This window comes from Myotis daubentonii, chromosome 3 (genome assembly GCF_963259705.1).
Source record: "Myotis daubentonii chromosome 3, mMyoDau2.1, whole genome shotgun sequence".
Classification (NCBI taxonomy): Eukaryota; Metazoa; Chordata; class Mammalia; order Chiroptera; family Vespertilionidae; genus Myotis; species Myotis daubentonii.
The window spans coordinates 90,729,855-90,751,725 of record NC_081842.1 but is presented as its reverse complement, the minus strand read 5'-3'; the positions used below and the strand labels follow the sequence as shown (position 1 = coordinate 90,751,725).

The following is a 21,871-nucleotide window of genomic DNA, read 5'->3' as shown; positions in this document are numbered from 1 at the left end:
GGCCAGTTAGGGGTAATCAGGCAGGCAGGCAGGTGAGCAGTTAGGAGCCAGCGGTCCTGGATTGTGAGAGGGATGTCCGACTGCCGGTTTAGACAGTCAGACATGCCCCAAGGGGTCCCAGCTTGGAGAGGGTGCAGGCTGGGCTGAGGCCTGCCCCCCCCTTTACTCCCCTCCACCTCTCGTGCAGAGTTTCATGCACCCCACTTCTAGTTAGGTAATATTAACCTAATTTTTTTTTCTTTTGTTTTTGTTATCTAAGGGACTGGCATCTAAGGGTTAACTAAGAAGTTTAGTTTAACAGCGGAGAATACTTAGGCAGAATACAAAAGCTATTGAGGATCAATAATCATCTATTTATATTTCACTTCTATCTTGGTTTAGGCTAGAGGCCAAATTTTGTTTTTACCCTCATTTTTGCTGAGTACAGTGTTTAGTGTTCAGTAAGTTAGATCTCATTTTAGTCTGTTGTCATTTTTCTTTAATGCTTCACTGCAAATTATCATCTTTATTTTTGTTTCCACCTGAGAATGTGCTTTTTGCTGGATGAGTCCCTTGCTATATTACTTAGGCAACGCTATCTACTATAACAAATAGACCCACAGGTTACATGCTGGTTTAAATATATCCAAGTTATTCTGTTTTTCTGGTGCCCTTATTGATCTGAGATGAGTGTTCCTGTCCTGAGGTATGTTCTTCTTCCTCAAAAATTGATGGAAACAGGCTAACAAGGGCTTTGTTTAGAAAACACAGAAAACTATCTTAGATTGCAGTTATAGTCAGCCAGAAGCAGAATGGAGAACATAACAGAGTGCTGTGGTACTTTTTAGTGAGTCAAGTCTACAAAATAAACATCCCCTTCTGCTCAGAATCCTTTGTCATTTAATCATATGGTCACAATTAATTGAAAAATAAGATGGGCCACACAATATTGCCAAAAGGACAAGAAGGGGAGAAAAAATGTTTTCATGAATAGCTAGCCATCTCTGCATAAGAAACTTGATAATAAATGCTACTTTTAATCCATTTAACCTTGCCACAGAATACCTAAATTCTCAAATTTTCAGATGAGAGACATGGTCATCTCAAAAGTATTTTATTTATTCCAATATCCAATATGTCAATAGTTCTAGCTTTCTGCTTAAATATGTATGTTATATGACATTGAATAAATCTGACTCCTTCAGTTTCTATGGATGAGTGATGTCCATAATATCATGTCTTCAGAAGGCCAGCTCAGCTCCTGTGGACTCATGACTATGGATTATTTTATATTGTCAATTCATCTCATCTTTTATCTTCCCTTTTTTCTGCTGCCTCTGGTTTTCCTCAGAATTATCATCTTTTTCCAAAGAACCCTGTTTTCTCATGATATTCATTAAGTAGGATAACTTTAAAAAAGTTTGTTTGTTAATCACTTACTTAGAATTTGCTTGGAGTATCACTTTTTTATTAAATGGTAATGTTTTCAGGCACATTTATATCTTAGATTTGATCAATCACATAGGATATCTTTCTGAGAAAGACTGGAGATTACTTGTTATTGGTTTAATGTCCTTAATTTTCCTGTACTTTAAATTGCATGAGGGCTAGAGTCTATTTCAGTTTTGATCATCTTATACCTGCATTAAAAATGATACATTGTTCATGTTAAGTACTAAAATAATGTGTATAAATATGTGTTGAATGAATAAAAAAGGCTAAACATGTGAGGATGTAATTTATTTTAAATAATAACTACATGTTTTAGCTTCAATATTTTACTTTTATAGGGAATATGTTACTTCTGGCCAGAAAAGCATACAATTAGTTTTTGAGGCTGATTCTTCTTGTTTTGAAAGTTATCTTGTGTTTGTGGAGCTTCTCTTTTGTTATCATTCCTACACAGCTTCTACACTTTCATTAGATTCTTTGCCTGTGTTTTTCAGTGTCACACCTCCATTTCCTCTACATCCTTTTATATACTCCCAGGAAAAGAATTTTATGTTTCTATCTGAAAATTTACCCCCAAAGAGCCTAATAAATATGATAGACATTGTCTATCAACAAACAAATGTACAGTCTCCTAGTTTAGATGGACAAGAGAAAATATATTCATTAGATTTGATATGCATGTGATTGCTTTACATTTACTATAAATAGCCTTTAACATGTATTTAGTATTATTCATGGTAAAATGTCTTGTCATAAAAAGATAATTAATAACAGAAAGACAGTTATTTTATCAGTTTAAAGAGGAAGATTTTATGAAACATTTATATCTGGTAGAAAAGTAACCATATTTAAATGGTGTGCATAAAAATGCATTTTAATGTAAAGATATTCAGAAAGTGGTTTCCTTTTTAAAACAATCCCATTGTACATTTTCCAAAAATATTACCCTCATGAAACATTTTTATCAGTTTTTTACAACCAGATAGATCACTACTGTTTTTTATACTCAGAAAAGCTCTAGAATTAGAAAAGTTGATATTTTCTTGAAGGTTTACATTTTTATCTTTATTTTCCTGAAATATTGTATTGTCTGCCATCCTAATCAATCATTTTATTCAAGTCATGCATAACATCAGGTGGACAGTTACTCTGGATAAAATTGGAAACTATTCTTAGGATTGGGATGACTACAAAACAGTGGGAAATTAGCAGAGTTGTGTAATTTATATATAATGCCAGCTTCAGTGTGATAATTCTGCAAAATACTAAAGAATGATTTCTGAAATTTCCATTCAGTTTTCTGCTTGGGTGGTTAAATTTGTTTAATCTTATAAACAAACTCAAATTAAGAAATAAATAGAAGGTTAGTAGACAGGTACTTGAGGAGGCATCTATGTAGAGCAATAAGGGCTTCCGTGTGAAATACCAAGTTAAGGCTCAAACCTTTAAGTGTTCATTCATCAGAAATGTTTTACAAACTTTAAAAGTTTTTCAAATCTTAAGAAGGAGTACATTGGCATATTGGCCAAACAATTAAAATTATTCTATTTTAAAAGCTTTTTACCATCTCTCTCTATATAAAAGCTTAAGCGACTGTTACAACCAGACAGCCAGACTACCAATCACCAGTCAGTAGCTATGATGCACACTGACCACCAGGGAGCAGACGCTCAATGCAGAAGCTGCCCCCTGGTGATCAGTACACTCCCACAGCCAGCCTCCTGCAGTCCCTCTACCCAGCCGGCTGGCCCAATCGCCCAATCGCTGGCGAGGCTGAGGGACCCCACCCATGTGCGAATTTCTGCACTGCGTCTCTAGTAAAATCATATAATTGCTACTGTTGTCATTGGTTCTATTAATGCAGGAATTAATAATGTACTGGTAACTGGCTCAGGTGTTAAATATATAGTTCAAGAAGTTTGGATGGTGAAAGCATGGGATAGGGGCCAGGAGTAGCTAGAATGGGTCAATGAGAGAAAAAAGGAGACATATATAATACTTCAACAATAAAGATTTTAAAAAAAGAAATTTGCATAGCATTCATTCAGTAGATTAAGGATTATGTTCTAGCTTTATAAACCTGAAAAGTGAAATCTATTCAGAATGCCTCGGTAAGATAATCACGTTCATTCTGAATTGTATAAACTACTTCTTTTGCCTATGCTGACTTCTGTCCTTTTGCTCTTAGATATGCTTGCTTTCTCCAGACTCAGTGCTATGAAAGAAGTCTGGTGCTACACTAAGTGAATATGTGTATAACAAGATTACTAGAGGTAGATCTTCCATTATTTCCATTACATACAATCTGATGCAATAAACTTAGTGACATGCAAAACCAATTACGCTCTCATTTATGAGAAAACCATGCTCTAGCACACAGTTGCTATTCAGATAAATCCATTCATGTCTGCATGTTATTAGGTACTAAATTATCTTTAAAATAATTCAGTAATTTAAAAAGTAGAAGATTTTTATTAAAGGATTTTTAGAGCAAAAGAAGAAATGTAATTTTAGTATAAGCAACTGTTGCTAACATGAATTCATTGATCTAGAAAATTACTTTAATGCACTATCAATATACAAGCCAGTTGCTAATATTTCAGCAATTAATTAAAAAATCTTATTCATTCTTGTGTGTTTAATACAAATACACACAAACTTTTCATAGTAAAATAATAAATATGCTTTTATTATAGTTATTTCAGTAAAACTGTTTTAATTAATGTTTAATTAAATTCATTAAGATTTAATAAAAATTACAAATGAAAAAATCACATATTTTAGATTTAGTATAATTTTCCTATGTTGAAAAAGATTAAATGTTTTGATAGAAAAATACATATTTAACTTTTTAGTGGTAAAAGAGTCTTGGTAACCACTTAATTTAAAAATCAAATATAAGGACATTTTAAATTTTCACAGTATGAGAGAGATGGGGGGAAGAGAGAGAGAAAAAGAGAGAGAGAGAGAGACTGAAAAAGGCAGAGGGAAAGGAAGCTATTTTATTAAATACCTGTACTTGGACGTCTCAAATTCATGTACACTAATGAACTCAAAATATGACTTTCATTTTAAATACGTGTGTGTGTGTGTGTGTGTGTGTGTATTTAGAGACCGAGAAAGAGAAAACCACCTACATGAGAAAGAAACATCTATCACTTGCCTCCCATACATGACCAGACTGGGGATCAAACCTGCAACCTGGGCATGTGAATCAAACACCTTTTGGTGTACTGGACGACACTCCAAGCAAGTGAACCACGCCAACCAGGGCTCATTTTAAATATTGTTAAACTTCATGCATGTCATAATGTTTGGCATACAATAGACACTGAATAAATTGTTTTGAGTGGGTAATTGAATTAAAATACTATTTAATATATGATCTCGTTTAAAATTCCCATCTTGCCATTCTTAAGGTATTTATTTTTAGATATATTATTTATCCTTATGTTATTGTTAGCAATAATATATATCTTCAGATTATTTCTACTCTTTAATTATAAGGGACTACATTTTGGGGACATTAGAGAAATGTAATATTTAAACAAAAATGGAAAGACATTTTTAACAAAATATTTGATTTCTAATGTCTTACATAAATCAGCACTCAATAGTAATTGTTAAGACTTCCCAACTGTGTTGATTGTATCATTTTGACAAAAAAAAATTCCATGTTGAAAGAGAAATATGAATCCCATATAACTTTAGTTGTATCCTAAGTATTTAAAAAAACAATATATCTCTGGTATTCCTGAAAGTTCTGCTAAATAATATGACTTGATTTGATGTGGTCTTTGAATCACAATTTAACTCATTTCTGTTTACTTGTTTCTTTAGTATAAAACAGGTTGCACATTATTTATTTATGTTTCCTTTTAAATTATCTCAAATTCATTGCTTATTATATTTCCAAAATGTACATAAATATGCATTTATTTATTTCCCTTACTTGCATCTGGTTATGCAAATGTTTCATTTTATATTTCAACATTATCATTTTCATAAATAAATTTTTATGACATTTTAATATATCCAATTGCACAAAGCATATTTGCTATATTTTAAAGTCAGCTTTCCATGGTTGGCTCTTCTCTAACCTTTTCCCATATTCATTTGCTATTATTTTTACCTTCTTACCTATTCCCATTCAAATATGCCTGATTTAAAAAAAGTCAATTTATTAAGTATTTTCTAACAATTTACATTATTTAGTGCAGGTGTGTTAAACTGGTGCTCAGTAAGAACTTTATCTCAAATTGTCTAATGCATAAGCAAACCAATTTATAGAACAGCTTTTAAAGTGTCCCAGTGCAGAGTAGCATTAGAAGCCAGTCTGGACCATGCAGAAATCTTCATGATGCCAACTTTAAAGTCAAAGTAGCTGAGCTCATCAGTGTTTCATTCTACCTCATTTTAATATGCATACCTTGTACTTGCATACAGATGAACACATGTTCCTGTCATGTGTGTAGGGACAATTAAATAGAAGTTGTACATTCTTTAGGATTATATTAGTCAATGAGAACTGTGTTTATTTCCTTGTGTTTTCTGTTATATTTCCTTAACTACTTATTTATTTTAAGAACAAAAGGAAATAATACAACTATTACCAATGATTAAACTGGTGAAGACTAAGTAATATCAAATGGGCCGATAGCATTTTAGCAACTTACTATAAAGAAAAAAACAAACAACAAAAACATTTACTGGACTTCCACAATACTTAAGAAAATAATAATTTCAAAATAATGGCAAAGATTATTTAAAAGAAGTTTTCAATGTGAGGTGAGATGTATTCTTATTTAAACTCAGTGTAGATTTTTTTGGTTGTTTGGTTGTTTTGTTTTGTGTGTTTTTTTTTAATTAATCTCAGATCAAGGAAGGGAGAGAGAGAGAGAGAGAGAGAGAGAGAGAGAGAGAGAGAGAGAGAGAGAGAGAAACATGGATGTCAGAGAAAAACATTGATCAGTTGCCTCCTTCATGCTCCCTCATTGGGGATTGAACCCCGCAACCAAGGTATGTGCCCTAACTGGGAATCAAACCAGTCACCTTCTGGTGTATAGAAGATACTCCAACCAACTGAGCCACACTGGCCCAGGCTGTACTTTGTATTTTTATTTTTATTTAAGTTTTTTTAAATAAATTTTTATTGATTTCAGAGAGGAAGGGAGAGGAAGAGAGAGATAGAAACATCAATGATGAGAGAGAATTATTGACTGGCTGCCTCCTGCACACCCCGCACTGGGGATCGAGACTGCAAAACCCAAGCATGTGCCCTTGACTGGAATTGAACCTGAGACCCTTTGGTCTTCAGGCCGACGCTATATCCACTGAGCCAAACCAGCTAGGGCTAAGTTTTGTTTTATTTATTTAATGCTGCCACTAGAAAAAATAAGAGTGTGACCATCAGTCCAACATATTCATTGGAAGAGGACTGTGCTTACTAGACATAACAATAATGTTGCTGACCTAAGACTAGGGCCCTGCATTGATGTGCCCTTCCTGAAGTGGGAACACCATGGTGCTGGCTACTCCCACTCTTCTCAATCGGCCTGGTAGGTCAAAGAAAACATTTGTAAAATAATTTAACTGAGTCACAAAGAAGGTTATATGGCGTATTCCTCTGTTATATGAAGAAGTAAGCAACAAATAATAAAAATATTCCTCCCTTAAAGTCTATACTCTCCTTTAGCCTTTGTTAAATCTCCATATTGTCAAGTTTCTTGAAAACTATTAGTTACACTTAATATCTTCATCTGATAATATCTCACTCCTAAAACATTGTATTCTGCTTTTTCTTTTCTTTTCCAATTAATCTCTTATAGCAGATACCCTAAGGCATATTGGTGGTCATGCCCCAATGACTGTTTTTGATTTGTCTTAAACTTGGTTTCCTGCAACATTTTAAGTGTGAAAATATCTTTCATTCTTAATTTTCTTTTTTCTTGCTTTGGGATGTACCATTTTTTTCTCTGATAAATTACTTTAATCTCCCAAACCAATATCTGTTCAATAACAAGAATAAAAAATATTCATGTTGCTCTGTATCTTTTCTTTGAATAATCTTTTCCCACATTGACTCTGAGCTTCACCCAATGACTAGTTTTGGCCAGTAGAACAATAGAAAACTTAAAGCAAGAAGGGACTTGGCAAATGCTTGCTTCTTGGGCTGTACTCTTGGGACTCAAGAGCCCTAAAATCAAGCACAGTCACCAACTGTCACTCCAGCTGACAGCCAGTCTATCCTCAGATGCAGAGCCCCCAAGAGCAGGTAAACATTGATACATTAGGGAACACAGCCAAATCAGAACCATCCAGTAGAGCCCAGTACAAATTGCCACTTCGCAGAAATGTGAACTACAGAAGTGATATGTCACTAGGTTAGTGGTGGTTTGCTAAAGAGAAAAAAATAGCAAACATACTGCTTCCCTTGTGGTATCTAGATCTTTATTAGTAGCACTGCCATCTATTCCATCATATATCTGGAGACCCTGGGTCATCCTCAATGGTTTTCATTAAATTTAAACCTTTACCTTATTGGTAGCTAAGTCTTGCTGCTATTTTTAAATTTCAAATTATTTTACTGAAATAATTGAATATTTTATGAATGTAATGCATATTTGTGATTACTTTATATATGCCAGAATTATTAAACCAATAATTAGAAACAGAATGATTTGTTCATTTTGAATTATGAATTTAATATCTATTTCTGCCTTATGTACTATATCCCACTGTCTTTTTTATAATATACAGTATTTCTGATTGCCTTGCATGGTGCAGATATGAGTCTGTTAACTCTTTTATTTTATTTGTTATCAAATTGATTCTGAGCCTTCTGAAAGATTTTTGTAGTCTTCTACCTAAAAGATAATATAAAGATGAAAGGCAGTCCATTTGTTGTTCTTTGTTGTTATTGTTTTTTTATTATAAAATCCAGGAATTTTGTCTCTGGTTGTTTCACTGAGATGTAAAATCTCTATCCTCTTGATTCCTTGTTTGACCAAACACTGTTTGCACAACTTGCAAAGAATACTTTTGTAGGAAATTAAATATCAGTAGTGCCTCTGTCTCATGGCCATGTTTGCCAGCTTTCAGGGCGAGAATTTCTACTTCCATTCACAAAGCTAAGTAATACCTACAAAATCCTTGAAGGAACTTTAAGTTCCTGACAATTAGAATTCAATGGGGGGCTGGGGGGAGAGCGAATGTTAAATGTTTGGCATTGGAATTTATATGAGTGAGTCTTTTCTAATCACAACTATCATAAGTGCAATGCACAGGAAGCATTTTAGAATACTTACCACATTTTTCACTACTTATGCTTTGCTACTTTACTCAAAAAGACATGCTTGTTTTCAAGTGATCATGGAAACATTAAAATAAGGCTTCCATTGAGCAGTCATTCAGTTTAGTTTTTGGAGTTGATTGAATGTATTGTAGAGCGTTGTTAATGCTGACCTTATTGAAATGATTATACTATGTAGTGTTATTATGCACTTTGTGGTTTCTTTTTATTTGCATTTACTGTGCCTTGTTCATAGTAGGTGTCCAATAAATAATGTGAGAGTAAATAAAAATTAGCAAACAGTAAGTTATTTTGCTATTAAAATTTATATTTATGTATTTCTTTTTTATAATACGTTTTTATTGATTTTTAGAGAGAGAGGAAGGGAGAGGGATAGAGAGATAGAAGCATCCATGACAGTGAAACATCATCCATCAGCTGTCTCCTGCACACCCCCTACTGGGAATTGAACCAGTGACCTCTTGGTTCCTGGATTCATGCTCAACCATTGGAGCCACAACAGCCAGCCTCTATTTTTTTTATAACTTTTTTGTTATCTCTTCGTCAATAGAAAACACAGGGATAGGAATAAATTGGTTTACAGTTGTCCTTATGGAAAAATATGAACAATACAAGAATAAGTAATAATATAAAATTAAACTCTGATTTGCATATTCATGACTGAAAACCTATTTTTGCCCACCTCTTATATCCTGCTGTGCTATAACAAGTGTGTGGGGGGTGCATGTGCTATAATAAATGGAGGACACAGTATATAGTATCAGAGTCTAAGAAACATGGTCCAACTCTTTTAAAAACTCTCTCCCTTTAAATTTATGTGTTGGATAAAGGAGAACAGTTGTGTAGAGACAATGTAAAATTCTAAAATATGGAATTGTAATATAGGTGACAAAATCTAAATCTTATAAAATTGATGGGCATGCCACTGGGTCAGTGCACTTGAGGGTGGAAAGATTAGGAACAGTTCCATCATTTAATCACATTGCATTCTTCAGTAAATTTAAAATTCAAGTGGATAACTTGGGGAAGTGAACATACAATACAATATACAGATGAATTATTATAGAATTATACATATGAACCCATGTAATTTTATTAACCAACTAGAGACCCATTGCACGAAATTTGTGCAAGGGGCTTGGCCCTGACAGCCACAGCCTTGTCCAGAAGGTCGTCTGGCAGGTGGTTCAGCTGTATGGTCTAGTGAGCATATTACGCTTTTATTATTATAGATGTCCCCACAATAAATTAAAAAATAAAAACACACATGATTCAATACAGAGTACTTAGCTTAACCCTTTATTTATTGTTTCTTAGAAATTTTTATCAAAACTTGGCCTGTTAATATGACATCAACAAAATGTAAGTAAGCCTAGTAAACTGCAAGTTGAAGATTAGGTGGTTTGTCCATTTATATAAGAAAAATATTAGAAATAAATATTTTTCCTACAATATTGAGACTTCATTTGGTTTATATCTTGAAACAACTAACATATACAAGCATTTGATTTAGAATAAATGCTGCTATATAAAAACAGACAGTTTTATGTGGGTTTGGTTAAATGAAGTAGAAAATTAACAAAAATAAGTCATTAAAAATGGCTTAATAGTTCATTCAAACCACTGACGGCCACTATTTATGAGTAAGGGCACTCAACTTTCTCACCAACCCTTCTGCTTTCTATTTGGCATAAATCCCAATTTCTGCTGTGTTAATATTTGCTCCTGGGAAGAGATGAAGGAGAAAAGGTCCATAAGGTTTCCATTGGCCCAGATAGTAGAAACATCTGCTGGATTCAAGAGCAGCTTGCTGGCTCAAGTCAGCAGGGAGAATTGATGCCTATCAACCCTGCCATATGAGTCGATATTTCCTGTGCCCTGGGGCTAAGCAAGCTTAATCAAGAAAAATAAAGAAGCACATTGCATGTCAAAGTTTTCTTATTAAATGAGCATTATGTATTTTTAAAGTAACTCCCATAGCATTATAAATTATGAGTTTAGCACTGTGAAATTCAATTTCTAGAAAACACAGCTTATTGGATTATTTTATGATTAATTAGATTATTTTGAGTAATGATGGATTCCATGCATTTAGAACTTGTTTAGAGAGTTTTGACCCTTAAACTTGAAGAGTTGATTAATGTTTTTCTTGGTGATAAAAAAGCTTGTCATCTTTGTAGGCAATTTTAGGATTAGCTTGTCAATAATTTCAATAGTGAGATTTGGGATTATAGTGCCAAATGTAAACTTAATAAATTGCTACTAAATATAATTATTGATATTTACATACAAACACATACATTTTCAATTTAGAAAGAAATTGCATTCAAAAGTGTATACTTATTTCCACATTGCTGCCAATACCCTGAACCCTTGGTATTTTTTTGCAATTGTCCTCTGAGTCTGTGGCTCATCCTATTCAGTGCCCTAAGTTGGGAAAGTCTGTATCTTCCAAAGTTTGTTAAAATTTTTAATTAACACAACACTCAGTAGATATCTAAATTTGAGCAATGAAATATCAGCTTTTATTAATAATATATGTCAATGTAATATGTATTTTATTCACATATATTTAATACTAGAGGCCTGGTGCACAAAACATGTGACTCAGGGGGGTCCCTCATCCTGGCCTGCACTGTCCCACAGTCCTGGAGCCCTCGGGGGATGTCTGACTGCTGGCTTAGGCCTGCTCCCTGACTGCCGACAGTAGGACATCCTTAGCACTGCAGCAGAGCCTGGAGAGTTTCTTGCCACCGCTGCTGCACTCGCCAGCTGTGAGCCAGGCTTCTGTCTGAGTCGTGTTCCCTCTCTGAGAGTGCACTGCCACCATGGGGCAGCCCCTGTGTGGAGCATCTGCCTTCTGGTGGTCAGTGTGCATCATAGCCACTGGTCATTCTGCCATTCGATTTGCATATTAGCCTTTTATTATATAGGATGTATAAAAAGAGAAAGATGTCTATGTACCAAAATCTATCATCTATCTATCTATTCATCTATCTGACTATCATCTCTCTATCTACCTATCATTCTATCTCAGCACACACCTTTGGTTTCAGATCCGTCAAAACCTGTAAGGCTATGATTTTGAAATGAAAATCTGTTATTGCCCAAATTGTATGGTTTTCTGAGACTAGACAATGTATGTAGAATTTCTGAGACTAGACAAATGTATGTAGAATTCATAAAATATATAGTACTCTAATCTGGTATGGAAAGGAAACAAGACAAATAGAAACAGTATTGAGATTTTATTTGAAAAGTCTTTACCTCACCAGATAGACTATACAGAAATGTTCTTTATTTTTAAACCTGATATAGTTGCAATGCCCACTTTGCTAGAGCAGTAATACAATTCTTGGTTTCATATACACAGTGATACCAATGAGAAACACTGATATCCCTACAGGCTTAGCCAAAAGTCAAAAGACAAGTGATATAGTAAGAATATCAACAACTAGCAGAGGTTTTGTTACTCCCTGAAATGCTTCTCAACGTGCAGTTACTCCTGATCCCAGATTAGACTGAGTCCATCAGAAGCCACAAGCTCTGGAGTCCATTCAGTTTTCTGGCCTTGCTAGTCACCCTCCTTCCTCAAGATTATGCCATCAGTTCCCATTCTCTGATACATCTACATCCAACCAATACTGATAATTTATTATTCAATAAGTCATTGCAACAATGAAATGCAGGTACTTAGTCTAGTATATTGCAACCTTTCTGGCTCTCATTTATTTTGAATCCAGTATACATGTAGGATTTTTTAAATAGCAAAGATGATTCAACCAATAGTTAAATTTTTAGGGTTTTCTGAGACTAGACAGAAGACCAAGAACCAGATATTACCCTCTCTTTCCAATGTTGCAGTGAGGAGACCATTGGCTTTGCTATGAATACAAATACAGTGGGGCCTTGACTTACAAGTGTCCCGACTAACGAGTTTTTCGAGATACGAGCCATCTCTCGGCCAATTCTTTGCTTTGAGTTGTGAGCTAAAATTCGGGTTACGAGCCAGCTTCAGATATCCCACTGCTAGTTGGCTCAGAGAATGTCACAGTGAACGCCACAACATCAGCCCAGCATCACGTGTCTCACTCGTTCACTGTTGATTTGACATATGAGTAATTTGAGTTACGAGCTCCGTCACAGAGTGAATTAAATTCGTAAGTCAAGGCCCTACTGTATGGATTTTTTCCATTTATCATTCTGCAACATCTCTCCAGAACAAGCATTCTTCAAATTTAAGAATTCAGATGAGGTTTATTTTTTTTTTTCATTCCACCACAATGTATTGTATTTAAGTTTAATTTTAATAATATCCATTAAAAATTCATTTTAACTTTCTTAAATTAACATATTATAACACACAAAAAAGAATACAAGAAGATATTATAATTTTCTTTTCTGCCTTATCAGAAGTAAAATTCTTTGTGCTGGCTTATGTGTACTAATCTACACAAAATATCTAGTTTCTTTTTAATATTTTCCCACAGTAGTTTCCACTTGGTCTCATAGGGCAATGTTCCCCTAGATCTAATGTGGCACTACAAAGGGACTTAAACATCAAAGCATGTAAACATGGACAAGATGGGTGAAATCAACATTAATGAAATCTTTGTGCATTCAGAAATGATCAAACAGTGAAAAACACATCCTATTAACCACTGTGTTATTACATATTGTTTTTCAAAAGGGAGCTTGTTCCTTTGGGAATATTCCAAGTTGATTCATAAGTTACTGCATATTGATCCACACTTAAATAATTAAGGTGACATCATTTTGTACACAATGTTCATATTTTCAAAAATGTGTGCCCAGCCCTCGCCAGTTTGGCTCATGGTTAGAGCATCGCCCTGCTGACCAAAGTGTCACAGGTTCAGTTCCTGGTCAGGAGCATGTACCTCGGTTATGGGTTTGCTCCCTGGCCCCAGGATGGGCATGTGCCTGGGGCAATCAATTAATGTTTCTCTCTCCCCCGCCCCTCCCTTCCACTCTGTCTAAAAATCAACAGGAAAAAATATCCTCGGGTGAGAATTGAAAAAAAAAGTGTGCCCAGCCCTGGCTGGTGTGGCTCATTTGGTTGAGCATCCCCCAATGCATCAAAAGGTTGCTGGTTTGAATCTTGGTCCAGGTTGGGACTCCATTACAGGTGGGGGGCGTGCAGAAGGCAGCCAATCAATGTTACCCTCTCATATAACTGTTTCTCTCTTTCTCCCTCTCCCTTCCTCTCTTTCTAAAATTCAACAAACTACTTTGAAAAAGGGCTTCAGACTAATGAGCTTATTTAAAAAATAATATGCCTACTATGCCAACTTATGCTTGTTAGAAAGTTAAAAGTAATAGAGACTTCTTTCTCTGCTATCAAGGACTTTGAAGATGTTTCAGGTTATAGAGCAACGGTGACCTTGGGCATACAACTTTTGTTATTGAAAAAGAAAACTGTGATATTAGTCAAAAGAGGAACCATTTTATAATGTTTACAAATGTACTCAAACAGGGGAAAGACTCAAATGTTTTGTGATCTCACTTTTGTAGTCTTTCATGAACTCATTATTTATTTAAAAGCATAGTTTATTGTTATCCACTCAGGGAAATATTTCTTTGCCAAAGAAAACTCTCTTAAAAATAATATTTACAGCAATACTTTCCTTTCTCCCCGATAACTATGGCAGTTTTTAAAATAAGCAGTAAAACAGAAGTTCTCCATTATTAGTAACAAGGAGCTTCCAAAGGCAATAGCATTTTTAAGTGGAAGTCACTGATACCTCGTCTATCACAGAGTGTGGCTCAGTGGATTGAGTGCTGGCCAGTGCAGGAAAGGTCCCCAGTTCGATCCCAGGTCAGGCACATGCTCAGGTTGCTGGTTAGGTCCTTGCAGGAGGAAGCCAATCGATGTTTCTCTCTCACATTGATGTTTCTCTCTCTTCCTGTCCCTTCATGTCTCTCTCTAGAAATCAATAAAAACATATTTTAAAAAATAAAATAGTGGGAGGTATATAGAAATGCGGGTAACAATTCTGTATTAGTACAATCTCAAGTCAGTAAAACATGGGTTTTCATTTACTAGAAGGTTTATTTACAGTATAAAACAAGTACCAATAGATTAGTTACGTTTACAAATAAATTATCCCATGATTTAATGGATTTTTGATATTTTCTCAGTAAGGTTCTTGACGGTAAACACAATTTTTACAGTGATTCACCTCTGAAATTAAACATCTTTGGTTTGGGGTTAAAGATAAATCAACAGAAAAGCAACGTTTTCTGAAAATTTATATTGAATTATTGCCATTGCATGTAGAATAATTGTACGCTCCTCGTTGTGACATAAAAAGTTCTGCATTATGTCCTCCCCTCCCCCCGTTTCTTTAATAGCCAATTTCTTCTCCTTATGGTCCAGGCCTTTTACATCAACTAATTTACTTTTTGGAATACTGGCTTCTTCTCTTTAACATTTTTGCCCTCTGTCAATTTTTAAGTGACTTGTTCTTTCTCCCCATTTAGGTATCAGTTGAAATGTCACATATTCTTTTTTTTTAATATATATTTTTTATTGATTTCAGAGAGGAAGGGAGAGGAAGAGAGAGATAGAAACATCAATGATGTGAGGGAATCATTGATTGGCTGCCTCCTGCACATTGGACTGAGCCCACATCCCAAGCACATGGCCTTGACTGGAATCAAACCTGGGACCCTTTGGTCCACAGGCCAATGCTCTATCCATTGAGCCAAACTGTCAACATATTCTTAACCATGTCTTTCCTTTATATCAGCAATGTTCAACCTTCTTCATCTCATGGCATAAGTAATTACTAAAATTCTGAGACACACCAAAAATAATTTTTTTGCCAAATTGACAATAAAGTAGGTATAATTTTGATTCATTCACACGGAGGAGAGGGGAGAGGGATGTTATCATTTTTTTTTTTTGGCAATTTAAGGAAAAAGAGGTTAGTGCCTTGACTAAATAATCAGGTATTGCAGGATTTAAAAATTCTCATGGCACACTGGTTGATGATCACTGCTTTATATGATTGGGTTTTATTTTTGCCTGCCTACATTTAGGCAGTAAGTTCTAAAAATAGAATTTTAAATTACTGTGGCATTCCCAGTACCTACCATGTGAAATACAATCTAAGCACAAAACATATATATTTGTCAAATAAATTAATGTGATAGAAGCACATTTTATAGGCATACCCAATATAAATGTAAAACATAAGTCTCAGAAAGCATTAACATTTTATGATGTTATATAATTCATATGCCTAATATAAACTGATTATATATAATTATATGTTGGATGTGATATGTTATAATGCTTGATATCATATTTTTTCTTACATGTGTCTTGTACCAAGGTCATCTAAAAATGTCCTATTACATCCCATAATCTAAAGAGTTATAATCTAAATCAACACATATGTTGCTCTTTTACATTAATATATCTGTTCAATGCACCAATACAATTATTTATGTTTTCTGCAGAGAATAATACATGAAAAGAATATTAATGTATAGTCAACTTGGATGATAGTCAATATAATTTTATGCTTGCAGAGAATGCTTATATATGGTATAATCCAAAAGAAAAAGTATTACCACAATATATTTACTACATTTAAGTAAAATCATTAACTAGCAACAATTATTTTGAAAAAAAAACCACAATATATATATATATATATATATATATATATATATATATATATATATATATATATATACAATAGAATTAGGGAAAGTCAGCATGAAAACCAGATTGAAATCCTAATATCATCTCAATTTAAACTTTCCTCACTATCTAAACCTAAATGTGCTAGTTATGTTTTGTATATTTGAAATAACTATATATTTGTAATTAGGATTAATGATACTTGCTTTATTTTCTTACAAGTTTTTCATTTAATTTGTTTCTAGGAATGTTACTAGGAATTTAAATTTTTCTCAAAGTTATTAAATATTTTAAAAGGTATTACAATAAAATATTGTCCAATTTTCTTTAAATATATCAACCATCTAAGACCTACCAGATGAAACAAAAATACTTTTATCATTTTTCCCTTTTTAGTTTCAGATTAAAGTTTTTCTCGGGGTCTTCAATTTTAAACAGTTATGTCCCACCCAGCTCATTTCCCACAAGAAGACTGATTATTGTACTCTCAGCACTATATTCCTCACTCTGTCTTCAAAAGAGTTCTACCATCTGTATGTTCCTTTCCAGAATATTTCCTCCAGGTTGACATCTCAATTTAGAATTTAGTTACATGATTGAGTTTTACTGTGAATCAGACTGTGATTGTGGTCATAAATTTATTTTCTCTGGAAGGCTGCCTCTCAAATATTCATCAGTTAGCAAGTATAGTAGTCAGTTCTAGGTCTTGATCATTCACCCTGAAAACAGTACTCTGGAAAGATAAAATGACTTTATGCACTCATGATAATCACTATATAAACCTGTTTTGAAGTAATAGAAATATTTTTAAAATCTGCTTATTTTTTTATATTGCTTAAAAGGCATACAGTGTCCTTTTTACTTTAATCATACTTCCTTTGCTTTTTATTCTTCTATATTGTAATAGTTGAAAAATCTATTTGTATAAAAAGAAAAGTATAACCTTGTGAATATAAATGTGAAAAACTGAAGTTCATTTTTTCTTTGAAAATCTGGGGCAGGGTGGGACCCAGGTAGGGAGAAGCAGTGGGGGAAAATGAGGGAACATCTTTAATACTCTCAAAAACAAAGATAAAACGAAAGAAAATTGTATGACCTCATTCAATATATATATATATATATATATATATATATATATATATATATATATATATATAATATATACATATACATATTTATTTTTGAGAAAGCTCAGGACATGTGAGGAAATTAATTAAACTAGACAAATTAATAAAAGTAAAATATATTTTAATATTTTGATCATAACAATCTACTTTGGATGTAAAACTAGATGTATTTATATGTAATCTAGTTCACTAAGTCTATAGTTTAGACAGCTTTTTGTTTATTATGAATTTTGGCAGTGGGTGAAAAGACAAAAACAAGCTAAGAATGGAGATACAGGTTAAAAAGGGTTGGGAATATTTTTTTAAATTATATAATGTTTTATCACATGCAAAAGCAATATAACCACTGCGCAAGAACGTAGAACAACCATAAAACAATGTTTCCCAGGATTTTATTAATATTCTCTGAAGCTTAGAATTTTTTAATTTAAGGAAAACAAAGTTTGTGATATGGCTGGGTAATATAAAATTAATAGAAGAAATATGAGAAATCTACTTTATGTAGGAAGAATAACTGTGCTCGGAATATTTATAATAGAGAAGGTTGAGCTATACAAGCACACAAAAACATGTTTACAATGAAAGGAAAGCCACTAATCTTGTATTTTACCTACATTACAAAGTTCTCCAGGGCCAGCCCTGATACTGATAATCAAGAATTAACTTTAATTATAAATTCTATCAGAGACACAGCAAACCATAACTAGTCTTCATATAATGTAGTTAACTGGGTCACCTTCTCACCATCATTGTGTAGGTCAATCGAAATAGTGCAAGTCCCTTGACCTGCTATGGGTGTCCAGAAAAACCTATGATAACGTCTGGAAAAGAAAAAGAGAGGTGAAATTTCTGCAGGGGAATTGTGATTCTCTGGGTCAGGAGCTGTGGGAGCCATTGTAAATCTGAAGGAGCCTTTTGTCATGGATCACAGGCCAGCAAAAGGACTAGGGCCAAGCTTTGGGTACACAGGAGTTTCTGCTCCAGAAGTTGGGAGCAGAATGGGTTGCTCACAATGGCCACAGTGAACACCGGGATCTGGTCTACAGCATTGTAATTGCTGAAGCTGTCAATTTGGCATTCTTTCAACCTGATATCAGGAGGAGAAAGCCCTTCCAACCTGCCCTGGCCTTGCAAGACCCCGAGCCCGCCAGCTTTGTTTCTTTCCTGCCTTGGTCTGGCAGCTGCAATGGAACACAGGTCTCTGAAGTGCTTCCTGTCTCTATGGAAACTGGCAAGCAGCACCAGACCCGTGGCCATGCTCCATAGCGGCTGGGCAGAGGGGCGGCGCAGAAGGTGGATACCAGGTGTTGTACTCTATGAGGCAAGCGGAATTCGGAAAGGATGAAGTAGAATCAGAGAAAAATAAATATGTGGTAGCCTAGGAAAACAGAATGCTTAATTTTTCAGATAAAGCTAAGAGATAGAATGAAGAAATGAGAAACATGTCTAGAGAATTCTAAGTATTTGAAAGAACAGAGGGACATTCCAAAAATGGAAACCCTTCTGCACTTAGTTTTCATTTTCTCTCTAATTTCTTTCTCACATGACAGAGCATTCATCACACTTCTCTTAAGAATTATAAGTTTGCATTAATAACATTTGCGCTTTTCAATTCAATAGGCTTTAGCATGCAATATGTATTTCAGTCCATATAACTACTGAGCCACAACTTTCACATTAGAAGCTTATTTGTTTAGAATGCCCTCAGTAATTTAGTGGCAGTAATCGCATATTGCGTGTGCATTTAGATATACTTCTAGCAACAAGAATGAGCTTGACTTTTCTAAGCTGCAGTCTCTCTGTATAAATACCCTAAACTAGTTGATGAAATAGATGAGAGAGAAAGAGACAGAAACACAAAGCTGAGAATAGTTGAGGGGGAAATCCTGAAGAATAGTAGGATATTTCATATTTCATTTAAAAACGGGTTATCTATTTCTGTCATTGCTTATTGAGGTTGGTATTTAAGAACCTTTAATTTATTTTGTAAATACTGATCTATTTGGCATCTGCACTTTTCATAAGCAAGATTTGAGAATGTTAAAATAAAAAAAGTATTTTGTATTTAAAATAGGGTTCTTGAGAGGACATCAAATGTTTTAAAACAAACCAAAACATTATATAGGTCACTTGATTCAGGTGCCAATAACTTGAATTAAAATTTTTGTAGACTGTGTTGACAGTTTTCACTAGATATAAGTATATTCCATTCTGAAAGAAAGGCTCAAAATACATGGCATTATTTATCTCAGGAGAATTTTTCACTTTCTTATTGAAAAACCGTATCTTAAATTCTCTTCATATCCTGTTTTTATTTGTTCCCGTTCACTGTTTTTAAATCTGGTTCTTCCTTTGAGGAAGTTTTGCTCATTTTCAGGAAGAAAAATAATGAGGGTCCTCAGTTCCTGTTAAATAGCCCACAAAATTTGATCATTTACTCTGAAAAATCACCGACTGTAACACACTCCCTCTCAGATGCGAAAAGGCTCAACCTCTGCCTGTCTGTCTAGATATATCTCAGGTGATTATTGCTCGCAGTAAGTAAGCACTCATGCACAGTGTGCACTGATCCATTGCTGTGGCCCAAGTTTAATCTTTAGCACAGGAAGTGAGATAGAGAAAAGCATTGCCTTTACTCAGCATCCATGCAGGAGATAGCAAGGCTTGAACGGCGCTGTCTTTGGAAGCAGAGCCATGCGTGGAGATCAGTGTTCAAACATGCAACTTCGCCTATCTGCTCTCTTTCAACAATACAGCTGGCTTCCAAGATTTCTCATCACTGCTTTGTTTCTTGCTTCTTTATGCTTAAGGCACACCGCAGCCTTCCCCAAAGCTGAGGTGGCCGTAACCGAGAGTTCGCTGCTGTATGTCCTGTGTGACAATGTGCTAGGTTCTTGGTGGTCAGAGAGTAAAGGCACATGCGTGGGGAGGACGCCTCTTAACTGAGGTTCACAGGAGTCAAGACTGAGTTCACTTGATTTTGAACTTGGTAGTTCCTAATCTAGACAAGGAAAGCTTTGGACTATTATTTTCTTAAATACATGACATGGAAACATTGAAGGGATAATAACAGCTGCTCTGTCTGCAATTTGAAGATGACCTGGAAAAATATCTTTTCAGAATATTGACTAATTGCTCTTCACTAAATTGTCTTTCACGCAGTAAATTACCAAATTATTTTCATATGATTACTAAGACCAACTTAAGTGTTTTTTTGTGTGTGTGTGTTATTTTTTTTATTTTATTTATTTATATATTTTTTACCACTGATGCTAGATAGTGACAACCTGAGAAAAAACTAGTAGCATAAAACAACTATCCATGTAGAAAAAAGACATCTTATCTGAAATAAGGGAAAGAGGACTTTGGAAAGTGATTTGAAGAAAACAAACAAAAAAAATTTGATTAAAGAAGAGGCTCAAAATATGAAGAAAAAGAATGTCAAAACCAGTACTAACCTGTATTAGAAAGAATAATTGGTTTTCATAAACAAATTGAAACAAAACAAAACACCTTATTTATACTAACAATGCATGCAAAGCTCCACCAAGAGGCATCAAGGATGGCTTCCTCGGTGGGGCGCTGTACATGTACCTGTTTAGCAACTGCTAAACATGTGGGGGGGAAAGAAAGAAAAAAGTTGGCCTGGATTTTTTTTGCCAGTTTCCACCATGAAAATAATCCCATTGTGGTCAATTGCAAGAGACCAACATATCTCACTGAGCATGACGTGAGTAGACTGTGGTTGTCACTACCAGCCTAGGTGAGCCCAGCTGCTCCTACTTAAGTTGAAGATGCTACTTTTACTTACTAAAAATAGATGCAAACGGTCTAATTGCATCTTTGAAATGTTTGATTTCAAACTAGCTGCTTCTTTTATAACAATTATTCAATCAAAATTTTCACTTTACTTTTAAAGCAGTTCAGTGGTTAAACACATGAGAACTGAAGACAGAGTACAAGAGTTCAAAACCTGTCTCCACCCTTCCCAGCTCTGTGGCTGTGGGCATGTTTTTCAAGGTTTTCTTGCATCTGTCCAGTCCTTTTCTGGGTAGAGATGACAATATTGTTGGCATGAAAATTATATTCTTGCTGAAGGAGATGCACTTAGAATAGTGTTTAACATATTGTGGATGTTCAGTTAAGGTTAGCTGTATTTTTCATGTGTTTACCACTGGTTTCTTGACAGTTGAGGGATGACATGACATAGGAAGGGTATGTCGGCACAAAAAATATCCAGACCTGTAATAACTTTTATGAGAGTTTTTGAGCCAAACTGAGGACGTGTGTCAGGTAGCAATATATCAAATGCAGCTTCTTTTATGCATT

General features: G+C 34.5%; 1 protein-coding gene across 2 annotated transcripts in view; it reads left to right on the top strand.

Annotated features, from left to right (window-relative positions):
• CADM2 (cell adhesion molecule 2) overlaps positions 1 to 21,871 on the top strand; it is a 1,236,504-nt gene that overhangs the window by 924,784 nt on the left and 289,849 nt on the right. The gene's annotated exons all lie outside the window — the stretch shown is intronic.